We start from the raw sequence: 25,597 nt of genomic DNA on the forward strand, positions 1-25,597 counted from the left end.
ATCGACTTGGTCTTCAGGAGTGGGTATAATGCAGCCAGTTTGGCTGCTGCTTTCTAGCAGGTCTTCTCTATGTGGTTTCTCCAGCTGAGTTTTAGAGTCCAGAGTCACCCCCAGGTAGGAAGGCACATGGTCCTTTATACCCACATAGGGGTTTTGGAAAATAGGCGGCACAAACAGAAGACAAGTTCATGTACATATAAGGGTATTTTCGAAGCACATTCGAAAAGTGGAAGGAGCTGTCGATTTAATCTGTTTGGAGTAAACACATCTAAACAATGGTTTATCAAACAGATGTGGCTCGATAGAGCATGCGCATATTTGATAGAAAGCAAAAAAAACTTGTTGCTAAGCAGAATATGTGAGCAAGTAATCAGAGAGGTAGGACAAAGCACATGGCGAGCATGAGGCAATGGAAGGCATACAAAATGGTGGATAGTAATACAAAATGGTCTCTGAAAACGGGCAACATAACATTGAAAGGTGCATTAGCTTCAGTGAATGCTAACCTAATCATTGTCAATTTACGACAACGAGGTCCTTCAGACCTCAATTTTTAAAAATTCTCCGTGCATAAATTTTGCTTTTGTATTTTTGAACTGTCTCGTGCTTTAGCCAGTATTCATATAAATTGTGTGTTCATAATAGTATTATTTTTTTTAATCCGTCACGTGGCCCTCCCAGCTCTGTTTTGCATTATTCTTGTGGAATATATGTTTTCTAGTTCATCGTATTTGCCCCCTCCTAATTCTCCCATTAGTTTTAATATTTATTACTGCATCATGTGACACTCCCAAGCCTGTATTCTTTTAAATGATACGTACAAGGTTGTAATAGTTATTGCTGCGTCATATGGCCCTCTCAGACCTCTATTTGAATTAATGTTTAAGAGTAGAATCGAGTAATGGTTAGAAGACTATGACAAATGTAAAATGTTTTTTAAACTTTTTCAAAGGAAGATTGTTTATTTTGAAAATATATTCATTAATATTCACTTTTTCGAATACTTGTAAGTCTAAACGAATGTAATTGGGTTGTAATGTAAAGCTATTGATGATTGCATTTTAACTCTACAGGTACCTTTTGAGAAAATTGACATTCTTCTTAGTCCGACAAATACTGGCTGTCATTGGATACTTCTGGTAAGTGCAAGTTTTTCAACATTTATTAGTCCGTTTTCAAAGTTATTCTTGGAAAATATAACTGGTTGTAATAGTTTAAACTATCTAAATTTTATATCAAATAATTTAAAGGGTAATCTTTTAAAATAATTTTGTAATGTATTTAATGTAGACATCTGTACCGTAAAATGTAAACTCCATACTAAAAATCATATTTCTATAATATTTTCTATACACTTCCAAATCTTTACAAAAACAATCAGTCATGATTCACGGAGTAACAAAATTCAGACCTATCAAGAGTTTTTATTAAATAGAAGATAAGATTTCCCTACAAAAAATGTTCCTTATCTCTTTATTATAGCCTTATAGCCCGCCGTAGAGGGCTATACCGGCTATTAGAACATTGGAATGCTGGGAGCTCCACTGAAAACAATGGAGTGCTCCGGGCTTATAATGGCTGGTATACGCCTGGAGCTCCAACATTCCAATGTTTCATTGTTCACAGCTCTGGCTGTGAACATAGGCTTCAAGGACCCTGAGGGGATTCCAATCCCCTCAGGCTCCCATAAGGCTTTGTTCTTCTTTGTTAGAGCATTCTACCCTCTAGTGGCAGAATGTTCTAATAGCCTTATAGCCCTTCGTAGCTGGGCTATACCAGCTATTAAAGTCCCTCTCCCTTGTTAAAGGCCCTCGCCTTCGGCTCGGGGCCTTTAACGCTGGAGAGGGCCTTTAATAGCCAGTATAGCCCTCTCCGGCGGGCTATAAGGCTGCATTAGGACTATGAAATACTGGTGTAAAAATATCATTCATTCTATTGTCAGATATCTACCTTGGTGACAGTGGAATTACCACTACTTTTTAGACGACCATTGAACAATATTGTGTAGAGGAGCGGTGTTGCTTCTTGACCTTCAAAGAGGAAGATTTAAATGTATATTTCAACAGGTAAACAAAATCATTGCTCAATTTCAAAAAGAAAATTAAGTAGGAATGTTAGAGGAACTCTGGTCCAACTCTAAAAGGATTGTGCAAATCGTAACAGGTGAAAAAAAGTGTGTCTCAACATTACTTTTAAGATAATTTGGACACAAGACTAGACTGCAGGAGTGTGCAAATATCTAATTAGATATCTTGCAAGTGATCATATGTTACTTAAAAACATACTTATGCACTTTTTATGCTGGACAGTGTTGCTTCTAAACTAAGTATGGGCGAAATGCGTGAATTCGCAGTACACGAATTCGTGCGAAAGCGAATAAGCGTTCCGTAAAATCCGCAAATTTGTGCCAATTTGCAAATCATTTTTTTGCGTGTTCGCGGGTTTTTTGGCGTATTCACGGGCCGCTTGCAGCGCACCGACCGCGAAGTTACCCATGCGGTCGTACATGGGTGCGGCCATCTTGTGCGCATTGCGTATTTCCGTTTCCGGGCGCTATTTGCAAGCTCGCGTTGTGTGCGGGGCGCGATTACGTGTTCGCGTACGTTTTTGCGTGCTCGCGGTGGAAATGTCGCGCAAACTTACCCACGCGGTCCTCAATGGTCGCGGCCATCTTGTTTTTCATTCATTGCTATGGTTCTGGGCTTGCTTTTTCAATCCTCCCCTAATCTTTCCAATCCTTTGTTTCTTTGAACTTTTCTTTTAATCTTTTTTACTCATTATCTATCTCTCTCTTTTTCTACATCTATATTTTGTGTTTTTTTCTACTTTTGGTTACTTTTAAAGCTACTTTTTTTAAACTCTTTTCTTTTCTTTACTTTTTCCCTATTTCCAATTTTTTTTTTCAGCTGTCCAGGACCATGGCAAAGGGAGCCGGGAAGAGCAAGGGGAAGAGTCCCGCACCCAGTGCCTGGCTCCCATGCCGGCGATTGAGGGGGCAGGATGTAGTGGTCAGGGAGATTTTCACCGCGGTGGAGGTGGCCGCTCTAATATTTTTTGTTCTGCGCCACCTCCCTAAGACCGTGGCAGCAGGGGGCAGGCCCGGTCAAGAGTATGGCCTCCGGGAGAGTCGCCAGCGGATGGATAAGGTGTGCCTGGTCATGCGAAGGGAGTCGGGGTCCGGCACACCTATGACCAAGCGACGCACCGGTGGGCCGACGTTGTCGACCGCGAGCAGGACCTGTTCGACCTGCTAGGCGTGGAGATCCCTGGCCTTGCTGAGTAGCTATTTAATAACTACTTTGTTTTCTTCTGCTCTGTGTTATATTGCTAATATATCTTCTTCCCGAAGAGCAAGAATGCTGCCTATTCGATTACATTGCAGGTAAAATAATGTTTAAATAGCTTATGTGATTGCAGGTGCTCGCCTCCTCAGTGGCGTTGCTACTATGCTTACTTGTTTGCAACTTTGTGCTCATTTGGCCTGAATATGTATGAGTGTAGTACTTTACAGAACTGCGTAATGCTAGAGAGACTAGAGACTCAAGTCTAGTCCTTCCTTTGTACTCCTGCTGCCACTAAGAAGAAGAGATAGTGATGGATTGATAGGTTGAGTATATTATGACTTGTTATTAGTAGTAGGACAGTTTTTAGTGGTCTGCAATCACAATGACAGACTGTGTCTGTCACGTCGCGTGCTGCTGAGTGCTGGCAGTCGTAGTAGAACTTTTTTGTTGTTGGTTTAGTTAGTGATTTACTTAACTTTCCAAGTAGACGGTCTGCAAATCCAGCAATACTGTACTAGTATCCTCCTAGTTGACCAGATCAGATAGGTCAATACATGTAGTGCAATTGTTGCTAATTTGTTTCCCCGAGATAATTTTAGATTGTGGTCAAAGAAATCAAATATTTTAAAAAAACATTCATCCATGTTTGTGTTTATTTCATGATCATCAGCACCTCCCAGGAGCAAGAAGACAGCAAAACCCCAGACTCCGGCGGAACAGAGTGGGCAGGAACGGTCCTCTGCAGGCTCTTCTGCTGGCCCCAGTAAGTTGTTCTGTTGTTAATATAATTATACTTCCCTAACTTTTACATCTCCTATTCATTCCAAACTGTTTCCTAATTCTATTTTTTACAAAATAGTCTTCGATCTTCTTGTAGACTGTTTCTACATTCTTATCCTGCCTCTCTACCATCACTCTCTGTGTTACTACTATTTACTATTATTATGAGTCGGTCTGTGTAGGTAGCTAAGCTTGCCCAGTCGACAAACGGTGTTAAACAAAACTCTGATCCAGCAATAGCTCTAGAGGCACTCAGTGCAGTCCTCTGGGTTGCCCTTGCTGTCTATTCCAGTTGGTGCTTTGACAATTTCCAACAACAAAAAGTGCAGTTCGACTTTCCACATACCTCAGTCAGAAGTAACTGTGCGGGACTCAGGAGCCCTCACCGTGTTGGAACTTCAAGTCCTCCTGGTGGTGATGAGGAGTAGTTGGTTCTGTCTGTAATTATAAAAATGTTGCACGTTAAAGAGCAGGCATTCATCAGTTGTGCCAAAAAAAGTTGCATGTTATGGCTAAGCATATAAGTTAACACTCTCCCCAAAACCGTGACTTCTTTTCAGGCCCAATAATTAAAAATTGTTTAACATTTTCTCTTCCATTATGAGACGAAATAGGGGGTGGTGTATGGCATCTAAAAATATGACTTGTATTTTCTAGGCGTCACAACATCGGATGAGGCACTAGTTCCCACCACCAGTGCCGGGGCCAGCAGCGCAGAGGGGTCCACTCCAGGGGCGGATGCGGCGGCGCCACAAGTGGCACCAGGAGGAGCTGAGGGGGATGGCTCAGCAGCGGCGGACGGTGGTAAGTTATTATTATACTCCTTACTTATTGACATTTTAGAGTAGGCTCGCAAAGGAGTGTATGATGTACTGTACAGTAGACAGTTACTGATTTAGAACTACATTTTAGCCAATCATGGAGAAGACAGTCACCCTTGACTTAGCAATAGCATTAGCGGCGGTAGTTCTTGAGTAAGCAATGGCCCCCTCTATTTGACTTCAAATCAGCTGGGAAACTTTTATCGTGAAGCCAAGTCATATCAGATGAACTTGAGCGATGTGATGAATGAAAAGGGAAAGAACTTAGGGTCAATGGAAGGACGAGCGAGTCGTAACATTTATGACTGTAAAGAATGATACGTGTTTTTTAATGCAGGCAGAGGTGGCTGATAGGAAGGAATCCGATGCATGGCTGCTTGAAGCAAGGATGGTTGGAGGAGAAAGAAAAAATTACTGCCTGTGTGGGTGAATCAGGAAATTCATGTGTGGTGTGCTTTGCAATATATCATTTGGGTGAAACTCAAATGCAAGTCAAGATGGTGGTTTACCAAATAAAATGAGAAGGGTGTTATTTGGCTGTTGAGAATTGTTACAGTTGAGACATTAAGAAGAATGATAGACGTTTACTTTGGAAGCCTGGATGGTATCTTCTTTCTCATACATAGCAGAGCTGTATGTGAAGCTGACGCTCAGTGCATGGAGAGTATTACTTTGTTCGAACAGCATGTCCGTGCCAGAGTAGCAAAGCAGAGGAAATCCAAACACTACAAGTTGTGATTGTTCAGAAACTCTCCCTTGGCCAAAGTAACAGTACAGTAGTTTACTTTGCAAGCACAACATATATTGTGTATGTATTGTATAGTTGACAATTATATCAAGTCAAGTCCCTTTCTCCGGCAATTATGGTTACCACACTCACTCCCTATGTTCATAATTTTCTTTCTGCTGTGTTAATCATGGGTGGACTATCGCTGTTGTTCACTCAATCTATCACAACAAAGCACCTAAAGTCATCCATCATATAAGCAAAGAGATCATGTGATCGGCTGGATACATAATCAGAAATGAATAATCTTCATTTTCCTTTTTTAGTACTGAAGGCCCAGGGGGGGCAGTGCGAAATATAAATTACATTGAGCAGTAGCCCTTGATGTAACCGAGTATGGCCAGTGCCAGTGCCACCCCAATACAAAAGTAAGAGCTTCCCTATCCCCACCTGCATGTACTGCTTAAAGTAATGCATGCAAGTCTGCGTCATCATGGCTTGTGTCTTTTTCTTGGGTGCAAGCTGACTGAGCTGGCATTATGCCGGCTACCACAAGTTCACATACAAGTAATTTCTTTCGCAAAACTAGAGAAAAAAAGAAGAATACTGGTGTACTCTGACTCTCTGACTATGTATTGAGTCCATAGTGCTGCCTGGTAGTAGAATTCCTGAAACTCCCACTGTTACAGGCCTACAAAGACGGCGGAAAGATACATGCCAAAATGTTATACTGTGCTTGCAAATTGCTAGTGTTACTGTGAGACAACTTTCTGTTGAATTATTTTGTGTTATTGTTAAAAGTATTGGTTACATTATTTTTCTTTCTTTCTTCATATAGATGCTCCAAAAAAGCTCACCAGACAGGAGATGGCTCTCCGGGCCAGGGCCCGGAAGCTGGAGGCCATTTGTGTGGAATATCGCCAGCTGTGGGCTCGGGAACAGGAGGAGGGGGCGTCAACAACCTCTTCCAGTGCCCCCGTGTCCACCAGCCAGCAGCCTTCAACACGGCGCCGTGCTCGGACAGCCTCCCGCTGCCGCTCAACTGCAACAACACGAGCAGCTGGTCCCCCCAGAGCCTGGATGGCACGCCTGCGACCCCTACGCCTCAGAGTGGACTACCTGGGGCGCAAGGTGGACAATCTTGAGCAACAGCTCCAGGACCTCCGCAAGGAGCGGCGGGACCGCCTGTCCAGACACTGCCGGAAGTGACTGTGTCCCTTGCCCCTTTTTAAAGACTGTTGGGGGGTGGGAATCGGGAGTTGGGGATTATTTAGGACTTTTCAGAGGACTATTTGAAATAGACAATTGTTTGGGTTAGGGAGGGGTGGGACTAGTTTATTTTTGTTAGGGTAAATATAATTATTTATTTTACATACTTCAACATAGTGTACGCGTTGATGTTATTTTGTGGGGTGGTGGGCGGGGGTTACGGCACGTTTGGTTTCCTCAAACTTACCAGCATGAATTATCTAAACCGTCCAAAAATGTTCAAAAGTGCCACTAACAAAGTTAGTGAATTCAATTGGCCTACTAGTACTTTACTAGTACTACCGTCAGTCTCTCCTCCGTGTCCTAGCCCATTATTCTACCTCCCCAAAATGCTTATCTTACCTGTGATTTGTGTTTGAGAATAGAGCTAGGCACAGCGCTGGCTGCATGGCAAATGGCGATTATGCCACCCCGGGCCAAAATTCTGTTGTTGTGGTGTTAGTAGGAGTGGTACCACACTAGCAGTAGCAGCATATGAAAAACAAAGTAAAAAAATGAGACATTGAGTGGTCTGAGAGGAGTATTAGAAGGAACAGTAGCCTAAGCAATGCTGAAGATAAGTATGAGGAAAAAAGAATTGCGTGGATGATTATGGCTACAACAAGAACAGTGACACAGCAGCGTAACAAGCCTTCTTGACATGTAGGAGGATGATATTGACGATGGATCCAATCGTGGGGGGCAGGGCATGAAATTCAGAATTTATTTTAAAATACTTGTTTTTTTAACCAGAATTACAATATCCTAGGATTCATCTAGCTGCCTTAAAATTGATTTGAGGAGGTTGCTTGCACCTTATCCTCCCCAGCAAGTGTGTGGAATTATTGTTGTAATTTACTCACACCTCAATGAAAACCACACTGCCCGGGGGAAGAGGGTTAGGGTTTGATACTTGGATGGGAATGGGGTTTGTGGGGAAAGTTTTGTTGGAGAGAGGAAAAAAAAAGCACAGCATGGCAAACAACAAATGAAGATAAACAATTCTTTGCATACGAAGCTATCCATAAATCTTTTAAGGGACATAAAGGAAGTGCATGCACTACTGCATGCATGAAGTTGTTTGCTAAATGGATAGGTTACTGAAAAGTAAGTAGTACTTTCTACAATGTACTAACTATGAAGAAACAATGTGACAGCACAGGGCTGCAGTAATTACGCAATTTCACTTGCCTATCTGCCCTCAGAGAGAAGAACCACTTAGTACATTAAATTAGTTTAAAAAATAGCAAAGAAAAAAGTATACAATGGCTGGAGGGATGAATTCAAGCAGAGAGCAAACAAATGCACAGAGTCACACTCATAGAAGTTCACAGAAATAACATTACTTAAAAGATAAGTAGAAATGAAGATGGATACTGTAACTGTATGTTGTTGTAGTTGTCCTGTTGCATTTGGGAAGTTGCATGCATCCAGCCATTCCTCTTTTTCGCGGTACTCCTCCATTCCATCTGACGCTCCGTCGATCAATGTTGGGAACCAGAAGACACCTTGTCCACTGCCTGCCTGGCGGATGCTGAATTGCGGCTCGCTAATGATAAGACTGAGTTCATCCTTTTTCCCATTGCACAGGGTAAAAGCCGGCCTGTAATTGTTGATGGAAAAACAGGAAGTCATATTAAAACACCACGGAGAAAAAAATATAAGGTATGCTGTGTAGTGCAAAATAACACTTTCAGTTTCAGAGTCAACAGTATTACAATACATACAAGCATCATTTCGAAAGTGCGTACTCTGTGCCTCCTTTTCAAGGATAAATACGTGTAGGCTAAATTTGCGGATCTTTCCCCTCAAGCTAGGTGTAAAGTGTAAACCTCGATTTTAGAACAAAATGAGACCTTCCCAGCAGTGCTCCCAGACCTCTCAACCCACCCCCAAAAATCTAGAACACCCCAAGTAGCCCCCAAAAACATGCGGTACTGCGACCTGGCTAAGGCCTACTTGAAAATCGTGCTCAAACGCACTCTGAAAGTAGGCCCAAAACTCCCCTTTTCCACCATGGATTTTCTTCAAACCACTTGCAATCAAAATTAGACCTTCCCAGCAGTGCTCCCAGACCCCTTAACCCACCCCCAGAAATGGAGAACACCCCCAAACAGCCCCCCAAAAACACGAAGGAGTGCTATCCCCAGCAAGGCCTACCTTTAAATCGTGCCAAATGCACTCTGCAGCTAGGCCCAAACCCCACTTTTCCACCATGGATTTTCTTCAAACCACTTGCAATCAAAATTAGACCTTCCCAGCAGTGCTCCCAGACCCCTCGACCCATCCCCAAAAATGTAGAACCCCCCAAACAGGCCATCACAGAAATGCAACACTTAGAATCTCCAGAGACCTAAGTTTAAATCGCTCCAAAACGCACTCTGCAGCTAGGCCCAAACCCCCCTTTTCCACCATGGATTATCTTCAAACCACTTGCAATCAAAATTAGACCTTCCCAGCAGTGCTACCAGACCCCTCGACCCACCCCCAGATATGGAGAACACCCCCAAACAGACCCCCAAAAACACGCAGGAGTGCTATCCTCAGCGAGGCCTACCTTTAAATCGTGCCAAACGCGCTCTGCATCTTGGCCCAAACCCCCTTTTCCTCCATGGATTTTCTTCAAACCACTTGCAATCAAAATTAGACCTTCCCAGCAGTGCTGCCAGACCCCTCGACCCAGCCCCAAAAATGTAGAACCCCCCAAACAGACCATCAAAGAAATGCAACATCTAGAATCTCCAGAGGCCTAAGTTTAAATCGCTCCAAAACGCACTCTGCAGCTAGGCCCAAACCCCCCTTTTCCACCATGGATTTTCTTCAAACTACTTGCAATCAAAATTAGACCTTCCCAGCAGTGCTGCCAGACCCCTCGACCCACCCCCAGAAATGGAAAACACCCCCAAACAGCCCCCCAAAAACACGCAGGAGTGCTATCCTCAGCGAGGCCTACCTTTAAATCGTGCCAAACGCGCCCTACTTCTAGGCCCAAACCCCCTTTTCCACCATGGATTTTCTTCAAACCACTTGCAATCAAAATTAGACCTTCCCAGCAGTGCTCCCAGACCCCTCAACCCACCCCCATACATCTAGAACCCCCCCAAGCAGCCCCCCAAAAACATGCAATACTGCTAGGCCTCAGTTTAAATTGTGCCAAAACGCTGTCAGCAACTAGGGCCAAACCCCCCTTTTCATCCATGGATTTTCTTCAAACCACTTGCAATCAAAATTAGACCTTCACAGCAGTGCTCCCAGACCCCTTAACCCACCCCAAACATCTAAAACCCCCCCAAGCAGCCCCCCAAAAACATGCTATACTGCTGTCCCCAAAACATGGGAAATCGCAAATCGCAAATCGCGCCTTGACAGAAAAGTGCTGTTTTCAGCACTTCCACTACTTCGATCCTCTTGAAACTTACCAGAACACTTGTTCCAGTGATTCCCAAGGATCTCAGCAAGGCAGAACAAAATCGATCCACTGTAAGGTGTACGACTAGTTCACCCAAACAACCGCGCCCGCAAAACACCAAAAAAGGCCACAATTCGGCCAATTCTGAAAAAACGCCAAACCCCCCTAAAACCTTGCCAACATCATTATGAGCGAGCCTGCATCGGGCCCTGAGCCCTAGACTCCGGGAACCCAATAAACCCAAAAACTCTAGTAAACCGCACTGAACCCTAAACCATAGATATGCTTTGTCTGTCTCGGTCAAAGAGCATAGGTATGCTACACCAGGTTGCTTCACTCAGTGGTGCCTGCCTTGACCATTTGCATGGCCCTGCCGCAAGCATGGGCCAAAAATCAGTTCCGCTCGCGAAATTTACTGATTTTCGATGGCAAATTCACAATCCGAGAATCTCGCGAAATTGCAGAAAATTCGCAAACTCTTGAGCGTAACAGATTTTTGGCCCATGCTTGCGGCAGGGCCATGCAGACGGTCAAGGCAGGCACCACTGAGTGAAGCAACCTGATGTAGCATACCTAGGCTCTTTGACACAGACAGACAAAGCATATCTAATTGTATGCAGCAAGCCACATAGCCCCAATTTTACACAAACTGCTGTACTCTGTAATCTGCCTGGCATAACAACACTACACTGCCTCGACCACTCCATACCACGACTAGACAGACATGTAGTTCTGCTGTAGTAGTTGTTGTAGACTGGTTTACCTGTTTGACACTCACTAATTGGCAATAGTTCTTCCCTAAACCGACGCTGATGATCCATCCATCCCAGTGAGTGACTGTAAAGAAAAAATATATAATATTTTATCAATCATCATGGTATGTTGGCAAACAGTAAGTCCAAGGACATTTCGCCTATTGGAAAATGCAACGTAGTGGCCCCTGCAGTTGAAGTACAATTTGAATTAAACAAGGTAAAAAAAAGCAGAGTAGACTTGAGTTACATTTAGTGTGTAAAGGATTAAATAATAACAGAAGACATATGATCATTTCATGCACAACAAATAAACAGCAATTGCTTTCATCAGAGCCATACAGCCATTGATGTCCATTGCATGCCATCTTCTTCTCATTATTCATTACCTGTTCCACTTTTTGTCGGCATCTTCTTCTGAAAGTGCGGGACCACAGGGCAGCCTCTCCTGTCAATTTCAGAAGTAACTGTCAGCAATCAGCAAGCATGAAGTCAGTAATTCCAGTCCCATTTGAGGGTACTCGTCTACGAGTACGAAGACAAAGTTTTTTGTTCTGCGTAATCCAGCCATGTGCCTTGAGGGAAATGGATAGGGGGAGTCTGAAGGAGGAGGATAGAGGAGCATGATTGAGTTGTGAACTTGTGAACCCTAGGAATGCAGACTGCGGCACCTTCAAATCAATAAGGAAATAAGATGAAGACAGTGCTGCTGATGGACTGGACTTGTTGTGATTAGAGTTTTGTTGTGGTAAAAGTTGCAAAACAAAGAAAGACACACAGGAATAAAAGTGAATAAGGATGAAAAAAAGGAAGTCATTTTCAGACCTTGGTGTCAGGGAAGTAGAGCTCGTCCTCAAACTCTATCAATTGAGATGGGAGTAGGTCAGCTAACAGAGAAGTACTTCCGTCGCCTAAGTCAGTGTCCTCTTCTTCCTGCGTGCATTCACGTATTTTGTAATCTGTTGGTATGAAGTGCTGATTCATCTTGATCAGTGTTAACCTCTCCACATTTTTTGGCGAGAGGCGGGTCCTTTTTGAAGTTACAATGGCACCAGCAGCACTGAAAACACGTTCAGAAGACACGCTTGTGAGTGGGCCAGACAAATAATTTAGAGCCAGGTTGGTGATCACTCGCCATAGAGGTCTTTTCCTATACCAATACAGCAATGGGTTCTGATTAACAAAGACGTCTGTTGGGTCAACCAGATAGGCTTGTGCCATTGACTCAAGGTTCTCCAGGGTTGCTCCACTTTGCGTACCATCTGTGGCCTTTGCATCACTGGAATGAGCAAACCCTTGATGAGTTAGCCAATCCGCTTCCGACGATATTTTGGCTGGGCCTGGTGCAGGTGAGGATGATGATACGGTTGCTGGTGTCGTTAACGGCTGTGAGGGAAAGTGACTCCCTTCGGCCACAGATTCAGAAGTGGAACTTGACGCCGGATGGCCTGCTGATTTAGTTGTACTTCTGCCGGCTCCTACAATTTTCTGCCGCTCTTTTTCTAACCGAGTGGCTGACACAGCTAGCCAATGTTTGTACTTTGAAACATCTGCTTCATCAAAAGGAATGAATGCTTTGCTGGCCACTGCCTTTTTGTACCGTATATCCAGAATAGTGGCACAAATGTAATGTTTTTCTGTATGTATGTTTTTAAGCCTTTCATTGTCAACTAGGCGGCTTAATAACCTCTCCGCCAACTGATATGCGTCTTGCTTTTCAGCATCATCTCGGAACGTTGAAGACACCGCATTCAGTTGGTGCTCTAGCATGCGCAACAATGGGATAGCTTTGCCCAAAGAACAGTCCTCCCTGCTGACTTCACGCGTGAAGACCTCAAAAGGACGAAGCATGTCTGTCAGGCTTGCAACTAGCTTCCATTCCTCCAACTCTAGCCTCATGTCTTTCATAGTAGAACCCAGTTAATAGACATACTCATTTATTACCCCCCAGTGCTCAGACAGACGCTCAAGCATGCAAAATGTTGAGTTTCAACGTGTTGCCACCTCCTGGATGAGTCCTTTGACTGGCAGTCTACGTTCAGGTTGAATGCTCCTTAGCTGCTTCCGGGCCTTAAAAGAATGTCTGTAATGTGTGCAGATTCTTCGGCAGGTGGTCAGTAACTTGCTGACTGTGTTTTCTTTTTTCAAGAAATCTTCCACCACAATGTTAATACTGTGCGCCAAACACGGCACTCTGAAGTAGTTACCATCATGCATGGCCTTAACTATATTACTGCCATTATCCATTGAAACATAACCAACTATGCGATTTCTTGGATGCAGCCATTCATAGACCTTCCTATCAAACTCCTCCAAAAGGTTAGGTGCAGTATGAGTTTTCTCCATGGCAAACATGGCTACTGTTGCATGTTTCCGAGTAGCTTGAAAAACTGTGTCCGTGTCAACACCTGCTTTTAACTTGTTTTTAACCTCTGCAAAAGAGACCCAGTGTGCAGTGATGCACATGTAATCAAGGGCTTGGCAACTGGTCCACATGTCTGTTGTCAGGTGGATAGTGTGAACAGCACTCTTCTGAATTGCTGCGCCAATCACCTCCAGCACATCTTGATGTAGTGCTGGGACAGCAACCCTGGCAAAATAGGACCGGCTAGGAACCTTCCATTTAGGGCAGACTGTTGCCACAAATTCTAGAAAACCCACCCCTTCCACGAAAGAAAAAGGGAGAAGGTCCAGCGCTAGCATATTAACCAGCTTTGCATTATACAGACATGCTGTTGGGTGGTTGCGTTCAAATGGCACATTCAATCAAAACATTCTGCTAATGGTGGTCTGGACCGTTTTACGTGATGAAGATGATGCAGACTTCTTCAAACCAGTTAGGCTCATTGATGTACTCTTTCGCATTGGTGTCTCTCCCAGACTCTTAGTGTGCCTCATACATGTTGCAGGGGTAGAGGGTGTGGGCGCTACCACTGCAGTACTGCTGCCAGGGGTACTGGGTGTACCAGAAAAAATGTCTGTTGCTTCTTCACTTCCCCCCTGCACGGTCTGCTCATTGTCATCATCAGATGCAATATCAATGGATACATTTGGATTTGTTTTTCTTTTGGCTTCCTGGATCTTCCTTAGGTGCGCCTCCCACTCGATAGTGTGTTTTTTTTTTTTAGATGACCTCTCTGGTCTAAGTTACCATAGTTGGTACCAAGCTTACCCCGACTAACTGATGTTTTACAAATCGAACAAACGACCATGTTTTCCGCCTTTTGGCTAACACTAAAAAAGTCCCAAACTGGGGACTGGAGATGTCTGCTGGTGGTGGAGGTGCTACTTTCAGTTTCAATGCCATATGAAGTGGAGTATGGGCGTGGCTGAATTCGACTCTGTTGTACACTTACAGCACCACTACTTGAGGTAATGGAGGTCGAGCTGGATGGAGGTCCCTGCCGGCCCTTCTGACGAGAAAATATGGAAGCTGTAGGTCGTGTTGGTGTTGTAGTTAACTGCGTTGGTGGTGGTATCAGTGCCACGCCGCCCACATCCCACTCAGCAGCATTCGGGATAGGGTCAAAATGTCTGTCTGCTGTATGCCTGCTGGGGCTGGAGTGATGACTGTGATGACTGGGTCGTCGTCAGACTGTTCATCAGCAGCAGGAGACACCACTTCTTGTTCGTCGTCATCACCCATAAGTGGAAGCCTTGCGGGAACCTTCCTTTTAGGCTTAGCTACCTTTGTCGGCTCATGGCGTGCCTCCCCTTCAGACTGCATTTGTGGGTTCCAATCAACATCAAGATCATCAGAAGGAAGGGTGCTTGAAGAAGAACTTGTAGTAGCCCTCCTTGACCTTTTTCTTGCTGGGGATCTGGAAGACAATGGATCATCCTCAGGAGGAGTGGCTTCCTCGGATGATACCCCCGCTTGAATCTCGATTTCCTGATGTGCCCCTACTTCTGGAGGAACAAGTATTGCGGGCAGTTGTGCCGCTCCATGCGCATCTAGTTGCGCCTCTCCATGCGCCTCTCCTTGCTCCTCTCCTTGCGCCTCTCCTTGCGCATGTACTAGTGCCTCTCCTTGCGCCTCTTCTTGCGTATGTACTTGCGCTTCTCCTTGTCCATGTACTTGTGCTTGTACTAGTTGCACCTGTGGTTGTCGTTGCGGCTGTGGTTGTTGAACACTCGCCAGCTGAGTTACACCCTGCGTTCATTGTATGCTACTTTCTTGCGATGAGCCAACATCACTGGTGATTGAACAACCAAAGTGGCTGCCTCTGCAGCACTCATGGACTTGGACCTAACTTGGTGTGGTGCACTGAGCCCAATGAAGCGGAGGTGCTGCTCCTAGCTTGGTCCCTGGCGGACCCCGCTGCTGCAGGCGTTGTTTGTTTCTCCCCAAAAAAGTGACGCAAGGAGCTTGTAAATCTACGTCTGACTTTTCAAGAAAAAATCTCAACTTCGGACTTTGCTACACAGTTTTAATGTTGTTTTCTCTCTTTTTCTCTCTCTCACTCTCTGTGACATAATTTCTCTTTCTCTCTTAAACTTATAGACACTGCTGTCTGCTTGGACGTGTAGAAGAATTGTTGAAAATAAGTTGTTAATTCAACTGCCTGCAGTGTTTGGCCGCAAGGTTTATACAACGGTAAGCACAGAGGCCTAGATCTACAAAGCCTTCATAGCAATGCATTAGAAATAAGTCGGCATAACGGGCGTCAGTAACGCAGAAGGTACTTCCATATAGACACCACTTGAACGCGGCACTATAACAGAACTGAAATGTACGAGGCACACTGCACACGTAAAACCGTAGAGTTACCAAAACTTGTAATGCTTTAGCTCATTTACTCACATCTACATAATTCTAAACTCTAATTTTCTTTTTTGTTTTGCAGATTACCAATCGGCCATCTTTTGGAGTCCATTTAACAATTTGTTTATAATATTGTTTGTTGTTAAAGTATTTTTTATAGTTGCTTTTAATATAGTTATAATTGAGTTTCGTTTTACATTTATGGTTTTAATAAAAGTTAATAAAAAAACTACATACTTCTTTTATTTTGTGGGGGAGGGGCATGACAGTCCACAATAAAAATAATGTTGAAATACTATAGTAAGATATTCAAGACTAGGATTGAAAACTACAGCGTTCTAAGTAACAGATATAATAAAAACAATGGTGAAAAACTACTAAAATTGCGGTGGACGGAGTACGTAATCAACGTTTGGCGCCTCGGCACTACCTTTCAAATAAATATAGAAAAAATTTGATTATTAATATAGTGCAAAAGTACAGCAGCGGATGACACATACGGCCCGGGAAAAGAAATTGACAAATTTACTATCTGAAATAAAGAAAGGTTTGCTTGTTGAACTTGAAGAAAAAGAAAAAACGTGGGCTTCGAAACGAGGCTGCGCATGCGTAGAGAGTACAACTGCTACACAAAAAAAAGGAAAGTTTTACATACTATCATAGAAATGAAGGTGCATATTATCAACAAAAGGCGATACATTATCGCCGCTTTTATCGTCAAGAAACTGCTGATAAAGCGGCGATAATGGGCTTGATAATACGCCCTTGTAAATTCCCATAGCAGCCCAGGTTCTGATGTTAACCTGGGCTGCTATGGGAACTCACAAGGGCATATTAACAAGCCCATTATTGCCGCTTTATCGGCAGTTTCCTGCCGATAAAAGCGGCGATAATGTATCGCCTTTTGTTGATAATATGGCTCATTGCTCTTTTTTTGACCAGTAAACTTAGGTGCATATTATCAAGGACCGGTGTTAAAATTATCACCGTTTTATTGGCAGGAAACTGCCGATAAAACTGTGATAATGAGCTTGATAATACGGCCTTGTTATTTCCCATAGAAGCCCATGTTAACACCAGAACATAGGCTTCTATGGGAATTAACAAGGGCGTATTATCAAGCCTATACTCCCAACATTAATAAGAAAACATCGGCCCTTGTAAATTCCCATAGCAGTCCAGGTTCTGATGTTAACCTGGGCTGCTATGGTTATTCACAAGGGCATATTATTAAGCCCATTATCGCCGCTTTATCGGCAGTTTCCTGCCGATAAAAGCGGCGATAATGTATCGCCTTTAGTTGATAATATGGCCCATTGCTCTTTTTTTGACCAGTAAACTTAGGTGCATATTATCAAGGAGCGGTGTTAAAATTATCGCCGTTTTATTGGCAGGAAACTGCCGATAAAACGGCGATAATGAGCTTGATAATACGGCCTTGCTATTTTCCATAGAAGCCCATGTTAACACCAGAACATAGGCTTCTATGGGAATTAACAAGGACGTATAATCAAGCCCACCCTCCCAACATTAATAAAAAACCATAGGCCCTTGTAAATTCCCATAGCAGCCAAGGTTCTGATGTTAACCTGGGCTGCTATCGTTATTCACAAGGGCATATTATCAAGCCCATTATCGCCGCTTTATCGGCAGTTTCCTGCCGATAAAAGCGGCGATAGTCTATCGCCTTTTGTTGATAATATGGCCCATTGCTCTTTTTTTGACCAGTAAACGTAGGTGCATATTATCAAGGAGCGGTGTTAACATTATCGCCGTTTTATTGGCAGGAAACTGCCAATAAAATGGCGATAATGAGCTTGATAATACAGCCTTGTTATTTCCCATAGAAACCCATGTTAACACCAGAACATAGGCTTCGATGGGAATTAACAAGGACGTATTATCAAGCCCACCCTCCCAACATTAATAAAAAACCATAGGCCCTTGAAAATTCCCATAGCAGCCCAGGTTCTGATGTTATAAGCAATCGCAATGGAGCGCACACCGCTAGCCCCTCCTCCGGATCGCCCCTCGGGAATCTGGTACATGGAGTTCTTGAGTGGTTCACCCCAGTGGGTGCAAGTAAGTACTTGTAGAACTGATGGTCTCTAGACCCGATACATGTCCCGGGTTTTTGGATATCGCCCGAGACATGGCTCGGGTTTCGGGATAACTTCCCTCATCAGTAGAGAAAATAGTTAGGGGTGGAAGAGAAGGCTGCCAAACAACCGTCAAAGGCCTCGATGCCCGAACCGACACGCAGGTGCGTCGTCCAGGAGCCCGTCGGCTCAAAGCTCAAGGGAGCCAATTTGTATAAGCAATCGCAATGGAGCGCACACCGCTAGCCCCTCCTCCGGATCGCCCCTCGGGAATCTGGTACATGGAGTTCTTGAGTGGTTCACCCCAGTGGGTGCAAGTAAGTACTTGTAGAACTGATGGTCTCTAGACCCGATACATGTCCCGGGTTTTTGGATATCGCCCGAGACATGGCTCGGGTTTCGGGATAACTTCCCTCATCAGTAGAGAAAATAGTTAGGGGTGGAAGAGAAGGCTGCCAAACAACCGTCAAAGGCCTCGATGCCCGAACCGGCACGCAGGTGCGTCGTCCAGGAGCCCGTCGGCTCAAAGCTCAAGGGAGCCAATTTGTATAAGCAATCGCAATGGAGCGCACACCGCTAGCCCCTCCTCCGGATCGCCCCTCGGGAATCTGGTACATGGAGTTCTTGAGTGGTTCACCCCAGTGGGTGCAAGTAAGTACTTGTAGAACTGATGGTCTCTAGACCTGATACATGTCCCGGGTTTTTGGATATCGCCCGAGACATGGCTCGGGTTTCGGGATAACTTCCCCCATCAGTAGAGAAAATAGTTAGGGGTGGAAGAGAAGGCTGCCAAACTACCGTCAAAGGCCTCGATGCCCGAACCGGCACGCAGGTGCGTCGTCCAGGAGCCCGTCGGCTCAAAGCTCAAGGGAGCCAATTTGTATAAGCAATCGCAATGGAGCGCACACCGCTAGCCCCTCCTCCGGATCGCCCCTCGGGAATCTGGTACATGGAGTTCTTGAGTGGTTCACCCCAGTGGGTGCAAGTAAGTACTTGTAGAACTGATGGTCTCTAGACCCGATACATGTCCCGGGTTTTTGGATATCGCCCGAGACATGGCTCGGGTTTCGGGATAACTTCCCTCATCAGTAGAGAAAATAGTTAGGGGTGGAAGAGAAGGCTGCCAAACAACCGTCAAAGGCCTCGATGCCCGAACCGGCACGCAGATGCGTCGTCCAGGAGCCCGTCGGCTCAAAGCTCAAGGGAGCCAATTTGTATAAGCAATCGCAATGGAGCGCACACCGCTAGCCCCTCCTCCGGATCGCCCCTCGGGAATCTGGTACATGGAGTTCTTGAGTGGTTCACCCCAGTGGGTGCAAGTAAGTACTTGTAGAACTGATGGTCTCTAGACCCGATACATGTCCCGGGTTTTTGGATATCGCCCGAGACATGGCTCGGGTTTCGGGATAACTTCCCTCATCAGTAGAGAAAATAGTTAGGGGTGGAAGAGAAGGCTGCCAAACAACCGTCAAAGGCCTCGATGCCCGAACCGGCACGCAGGTGCGTCGTCCAGGAGCCCGTCGGCTCAAAGCTCAAGGGAGCCAATTTGTATAAGCAATCGCAATGGAGCGCACACCGCTAGCCCCTCCTCCGGATCGCCCCTCGGGAATCTGGTACATGGAGTTCTTGAGTGGTTCACCCCAGTGGGTGCAAGTAAGTACTTGTAGAACTGATGGTCTCTAGACCCGATACATGTCCCGGGTTTTTGGATATCGCCCGAGACATGGCTCGGGTTTCGGGATAACTTCCCTCATCAGTAGAGAAAATAGTTAGGGGTGGAAGAGAAGGCTGCCAAACAACCGTCAAAGGCCTCGATGCCCGAACCGGCACGCAGGTGCGTCGTCCAGGAGCCCGTCGGCTCAAAGCTCAAGGGAGCCAATTTGTATAAGCAATCGCAATGGAGCGCACACCGCTAGCCCCTCTTCCGGATCGCCCCTCAGGAATCTGGTACATGGAGTTCTTGAGTGGTTCACCCCAGTGGGTGCAAGTAAGTACTTGTAGAACTGATGGTCTCTAGACCCGATACATGTCCCGGGTTTTTGGATATCGCCCGAGACATGGCTCGGGTTTCGGGATAACTTCCCTCATCAGTAGAGAAAATAGTTAGGGGTGGAAGAGAAGGCTGCCAAACAACCGTCAAAGGCCTCGATGCCCGAACCGGCACGCAGGTGCGTCGTCCAGGAGCCCGTCGGCTCAAAGCTCAAGGGAGCCAATTTGTATAAGCAATCGCAATGGAGCGCACACCGCTAGCCCCTCCTCCGGATCGCCCCTCGGGAATCTGGTACATGGAGTTCTTGAGTGGTTCACCCCAGTGGGTGCAAGTAAGTACTTGTAGAACTGATGGTCTCTAGACCCGATACATGTCCCGGGTTTTTGGATATCGCCCGAGACATGGCTCGGGTTTCGGGATAACTTCCCTCATCAGTAGAGAAAATAGTTAGGGGTGGAAGAGAAGGCTGCCAAACAACCGTCAAAGGCCTCGATGCCCGAACCGGCACGCAGGTGCGTCGTCCAGGAGCCCGTCGGCTCAAAGCTCAAGGGAGCCAATTTGTATAAGCAATCGCAATGGAGTGCACACCGCTAGCCCCTCCTCCGGATCGCCCCTCGGGAATCTGGTACATGGAGTTCTTGAGTGGTTCACCCCAGTGGGTGCAAGTAAGTACTTGTAGAACTGATGGTCTCTAGACCCGATACATGTCCCGGGTTTTTGGATATCGCCCGAGACATGGCTCGGGTTTCGGGATAACTTCCCTCATCAGTAGAGAAAATAGTTAGGGGTGGAAGAGAAGGCTGCCAAACAACCGTCAAAGGCCTCGATGCCCGAACCGGCACGCAGGTGCGTCGTCCAGGAGCCCGTCGGCTCAAAGCTCAAGGGAGCCAATTTGTATAAGCAATCGCAATGGAGCGCACACCGCTAGCCCCTCCTCCGGATCGCCCCTCGGGAATCTGGTACATGGAGTTCTTGAGTGGTTCACCCCAGTGGGTGCAAGTAAGTACTTGTAGAACTGATGGTCTCTAGACCCGATACATGTCCCGGGTTTTTGGAAATCGCCCGAGACATGGCTCGGGTTTCGGGATAACTTCCCTCATCAGTAGAGAAAATAGTTAGGGGTGGAAGAGAAGGCTGCCAAACAACCGTCAAAGGCCTCGATGCCCGAACCGGCACGCAGGTGCGTCGTCCAGGAGCCCGTCGGCTCAAAGCTCAAGGGAGCCAATTTGTATAAGCAATCACAATGGAGCGCACACCGCTAGCCCCTCCTCCGGATCGCCCCTCGGGAATCTGGTACATGGAGTTCTTGAGTGGTTCACCCCAGTGGGTGCAAGTAAGTACTTGTAGAACTGATGGTCTCTAGACCCGATACATGTCCCGGGTTTTTGGATATCGCCCGAGACATGGCTCGGGTTTCGGGATAACTTCCCTCATCAGTAGAGAAAATAGTTAGGGGTGGAAGAGAAGGCTGCCAAACAACCGTCAAAGGCCTCGATGCCCGAACCGGCACGCAGGTGCGTCATCCAGGAGCCCGTCGGCTCAAAGCTCAAGGGAGCCAATTTGTATAAGCAATCGCAATGGAGCGCACACCGCTAGCCCCTCCTCCGGATCGCCCCTCGGGAATCTGGTACATGGAGTTCTTGAGTGGTTCACCCCAGTGGGTGCAAGTAAGTACTTGTAGAACTGATGGTCTCTAGACCCGATACATGTCCCGGGTTTTTGGATATCGCCCGAGACATGGCTCGGGTTTCGGGATAACTTCCCTCATCAGTAGAGAAAATAGTTAGGGGTGGAAGAGAAGGCTGCCAAACAACCGTCAAAGGCCTCGATGCCCGAACCGGCACGCAGGTGCGTCGTCCAGGAGCCCGTCGGCTCAAAGCTCAAGGGAGCCAATTTGTATAAGCAATCGCAATGGAGCGCACACCCCTAGCCCCTCCTCCGGATCGCCCCTCGGGAATCTGGTACATGGAGTTCTTGAGTGGTTCACCCCAGTGGGTGCAAGTAAGTACTTGTAGAACTGATGGTCTCTAGACCCGATACATGTCCCGGGTTTTTGGATATCGCCCGAGACATGGCTCGGGTTTCGGGAGAACTTCCCTCATCAGTAGAGAAAATAGTTAGGGGTGGAAGAGAAGGCTGCCAAACAACCGTCAAAGGCCTCGATGCCCGAACCGGCACGCAGGTGCGTCGTCCAGGAGCCCGTCGGCTCAAAGCTCAAGGGAGCCAATTTGTATAAGCAATCGCAATGGAGCGCACACCGCTAGCCCCTCCTCCGGATCGCCCCTCGGGAATCTGGTACATGGAGTTCTTGAGTGGTTCACCCCAGTGGGTGCAAGTAAGTACTTGTAGAACTGATGGTCTCTAGACCCGATACATGTCCCGGGTTTTTGGATATCGCCCGAGACATGGCTCGGGTTTCGGGATAACTTCCCTCATCAGTAGAGAAAATAGTTAGGGGTGGAAGAGAAGGCTGCCAAACAACCGTCAAAGGCCTCGATGCCCGAACCGGCACGCAGGTGCGTCGTCCAGGAGCCCGTCGGCTCAAAGCTCAAGGGAGCCAATTTGTATAAGCAATCGCAATGGAGCGCACACCGCTAGCCCCTCCTCTGGATCGTCCCTCGGGAATCTGGTACATGGAGTTCTTGAGTGGTTCACCCCAGTGGGTGCAAGTAAGTACTTGTAGAACTGATGGTCTCTAGACCCGATACATGTCCCGGGTTTTTGGATATCGCCCGAGACATGGCTCGGGTTTCGGGATAACTTCCCTCATCAGTAGAGAAAATAGTTAGGGGTGGAAGAGAAGGCTGCCAAACAACCGTCAAAGGCCTCGATGCCCGAACCGGCACGCAGGTGCGTCGTCCAGGAGCCCGTCGGCTCAAAGCTCAAGGGAGCCAATTTGTATAAGCAATCGCAATGGAGCGCACACCGCTAGCCCCTCCTCCGGATCGCCCCTCGGGAATCTGGTACATGGAGTTCTTGAGTGGTTCACCCCAGTGGGTGCAAGTAAGTACTTGTAGAACTGATGGTCTCTAGACCCGATACATGTCCCGGGTTTTTGGATATCGCCCGAGACATGGCTCGGGTTTCGGGATAACTTCCCTCATCAGTAGAGAAAATAGTTAGGGGTGGAAGAGAAGGCTGCCAAACAACCGTCAAAGGCCTCGATGCCCGAACCGGCACGCAGGTGCGTCGTCCAGGAGCCCGTCGGCTCAAAGCTCAAGGGAGCCAATTTGTATAAGCAATCGCAATGGAGCGCACACCGCTAGCCCCTCCTCCGGATCGCCCCTCGGGAATCTGGTACATGGAGTTCTTGAGTGGTTCACCCCAGTGGGTGCAAGTAAGTACTTGTAGAACTGATGGTCTCTAGACCCGATACATGTCCCGGGTTTTTGGATATCGCCCGAGACATGGCTCGGGTTTCGGGATAACTTCCCTCATCAGTAGAGAAAATAGTTAGGGGTGGAAGAGAAGGCTGCCAAACAACCGTCAAAGGCCTCGATGCCCGAACCGGCACGCAGGTGCGTCGTCCAGGAGCCCGTCGGCTCAAAGCTCAAGGGAGCCAATTTGTATAAGCAATCGCAATGGAGCGCACACCGCTAGCCCCTCCTCCGGATCGCCCCTCGGGAATCTGGTACATGGAGTTCTTGAGTGGTTCACCCCAGTGGGTGCAAGTAAGTACTTGTAGAACTGATGGTCTCTAGACCCGATACATGTCCCGGGTTTTTGGATATCGCCCGAGACATGGCTCGGGTTTCGGGATAACTTCCCTCATCAGTAGAGAAAATAGTTAGGGGTGGAAGAGAAGGCTGCCAAACAACCGTCAAAGGCCTCGATGCCCGAACCGGCATGCAGGTGCGTCGTCCAGGAGCCCGTCGGCTCAAAGCTCAAGGGAGCCAATTTGTATAAGCAATCGCAATGGAGCGCACACACTAGCCCCTCCTCCGGATCGCCCCTCGGGAATCTGGTACATGGAGTTCTTGAGTGGTTCACCCCAGTGGGTGCAAGTAAGTACTTGTAGAACTGATGGTCTCTAGACCCGATACATGTCCCGGGTTTTTGGATATCGCCCGAGACATGGCTTGGGTTTCGGGATAACTTCCCTCATCAGTAGAGAAAATAGTTAGGGGTGGAAGAGAAGGCTGCCAAACAACCGTCAAAGGCCTCGATGCCCGAACCGGCACGCAGGTGCGTCGTCCAGGAGCCCGTCGGCTCAAAGCTCAAGGGAGCCAATTTGTATAAGCAATCGCAATGGAGCGCACACCGCTAGCCCCTCCTCCGGATCGCCCCTCGGGAATCTGGTACATGGAGTTCTTGAGTGGTTCACCCCAGTGGGTGCAAGTAAGTACTTGTAGAACTGATGGTCTCTAGACCCGTTACATGTCCCGGGTTTTTGGATATCGCCCGAGACATGGCTCGGGTTTCGGGATAACTTCCCTCATCAGTAGAGAAAATAGTTAGGGGTGGAAGAGAAGGCTGCCAAACAACCGTCAAAGGCCTCGATGCCCGAACCGGCACGCAGGTGCGTCGTCCAGGAGCCCGTCGGCTCAAAGCTCAAGGGAGCCAATTTGTATAAGCAATCGCAATGGAGCGCACACCGCTAGCCCCTCCTCCGGATCGCCCCTCGGGAATCTGGTACATGGAGTTCTTGAGTGGTTCACCCCAGTGGGTGCAAGTAAGTACTTGTAGAACTGATGGTCTCTAGACCCGATACATGTCCCGGGTTTTTGGATATCGCCCGAGACATGGCTCGGGTTTCGGGATAACTTCCCTCATCAGTAGAGAAAATAGTTAGGGGTGGAAGAGAAGGCTGCCAAACAACCGTCAAAGGCCTCGATGCCCGAACCGGCACGCAGGTGCGTCGTCCAGGAGCCCGTCGGCTCAAAGCTCAAGGGAGCCAATTTGTATAAGCAATCGCAATGGAGCGCACACCGCTAGCCCCTCCTCCGGATCGCCCCTCGGGAATCTGGTACATGGAGTTCTTGAGTGGTTCACCCCAGTGGGTGCAAGTAAGTACTTGTAGAACTGATGGTCTCTAGACCCGATACATGTCCCGGGTTTTTGGATATCGCCCGAGACATGGCTCGGGTTTCGGGATAACTTCCCTCATCAGTAGAGAAAATAGTTAGGGGTGGAAGAGAAGGCTGCCAAACAACCGTCAAAGGCCTCGATGCCCGAACCGGCACGCAGGTGCGTCGTCCAGGAGCCCGTCGGCTCAAAGCTCAAGGGAGCCAATTTGTATAAGCAATCGCAATGGAGCGCACACCCCTAGCCCCTCCTCCAGATCGCCCCTCGGGAATCTGGTACATGGAGTTCTTGAGTGGTTCACCCCAGTGGGTGCAAGTAAGTACTTGTAGAACTGATGGTCTCTAGACCCGATACATGTCCCGGGTTTTTGGATATCGCCCGAGACATGGCTCGGGTTTCGGGATAACTTCCCTCATCAGTAGAGAAAATAGTTAGGGGTGGAAGAGAAGGCTGCCAAACAACCGTCAAAGGCCTCGATGCCCGAACCGGCACGCAGGTGCGTCGTCCAGGAGCCCGTCGGCTCAAAGCTCAAGGGAGCCAATTTGTATAAGCAATCGCAATGGAGCGCACACCGCTAGCCCCTCCTCCGGATCGCCCCTCGGGAATCTGGTACATGGAGTTCTTGAGTGGTTCACCCCAGTGGGTGCAAGTAAGTACTTGTAGAACTGATGGTCTCTAGACCCGATACATGTCCCGG

This window comes from Lissotriton helveticus, chromosome 6 (assembly GCF_964261635.1).
Source record: "Lissotriton helveticus chromosome 6, aLisHel1.1, whole genome shotgun sequence".
NCBI classification, from domain to species: domain Eukaryota; kingdom Metazoa; phylum Chordata; class Amphibia; order Caudata; family Salamandridae; genus Lissotriton; species Lissotriton helveticus.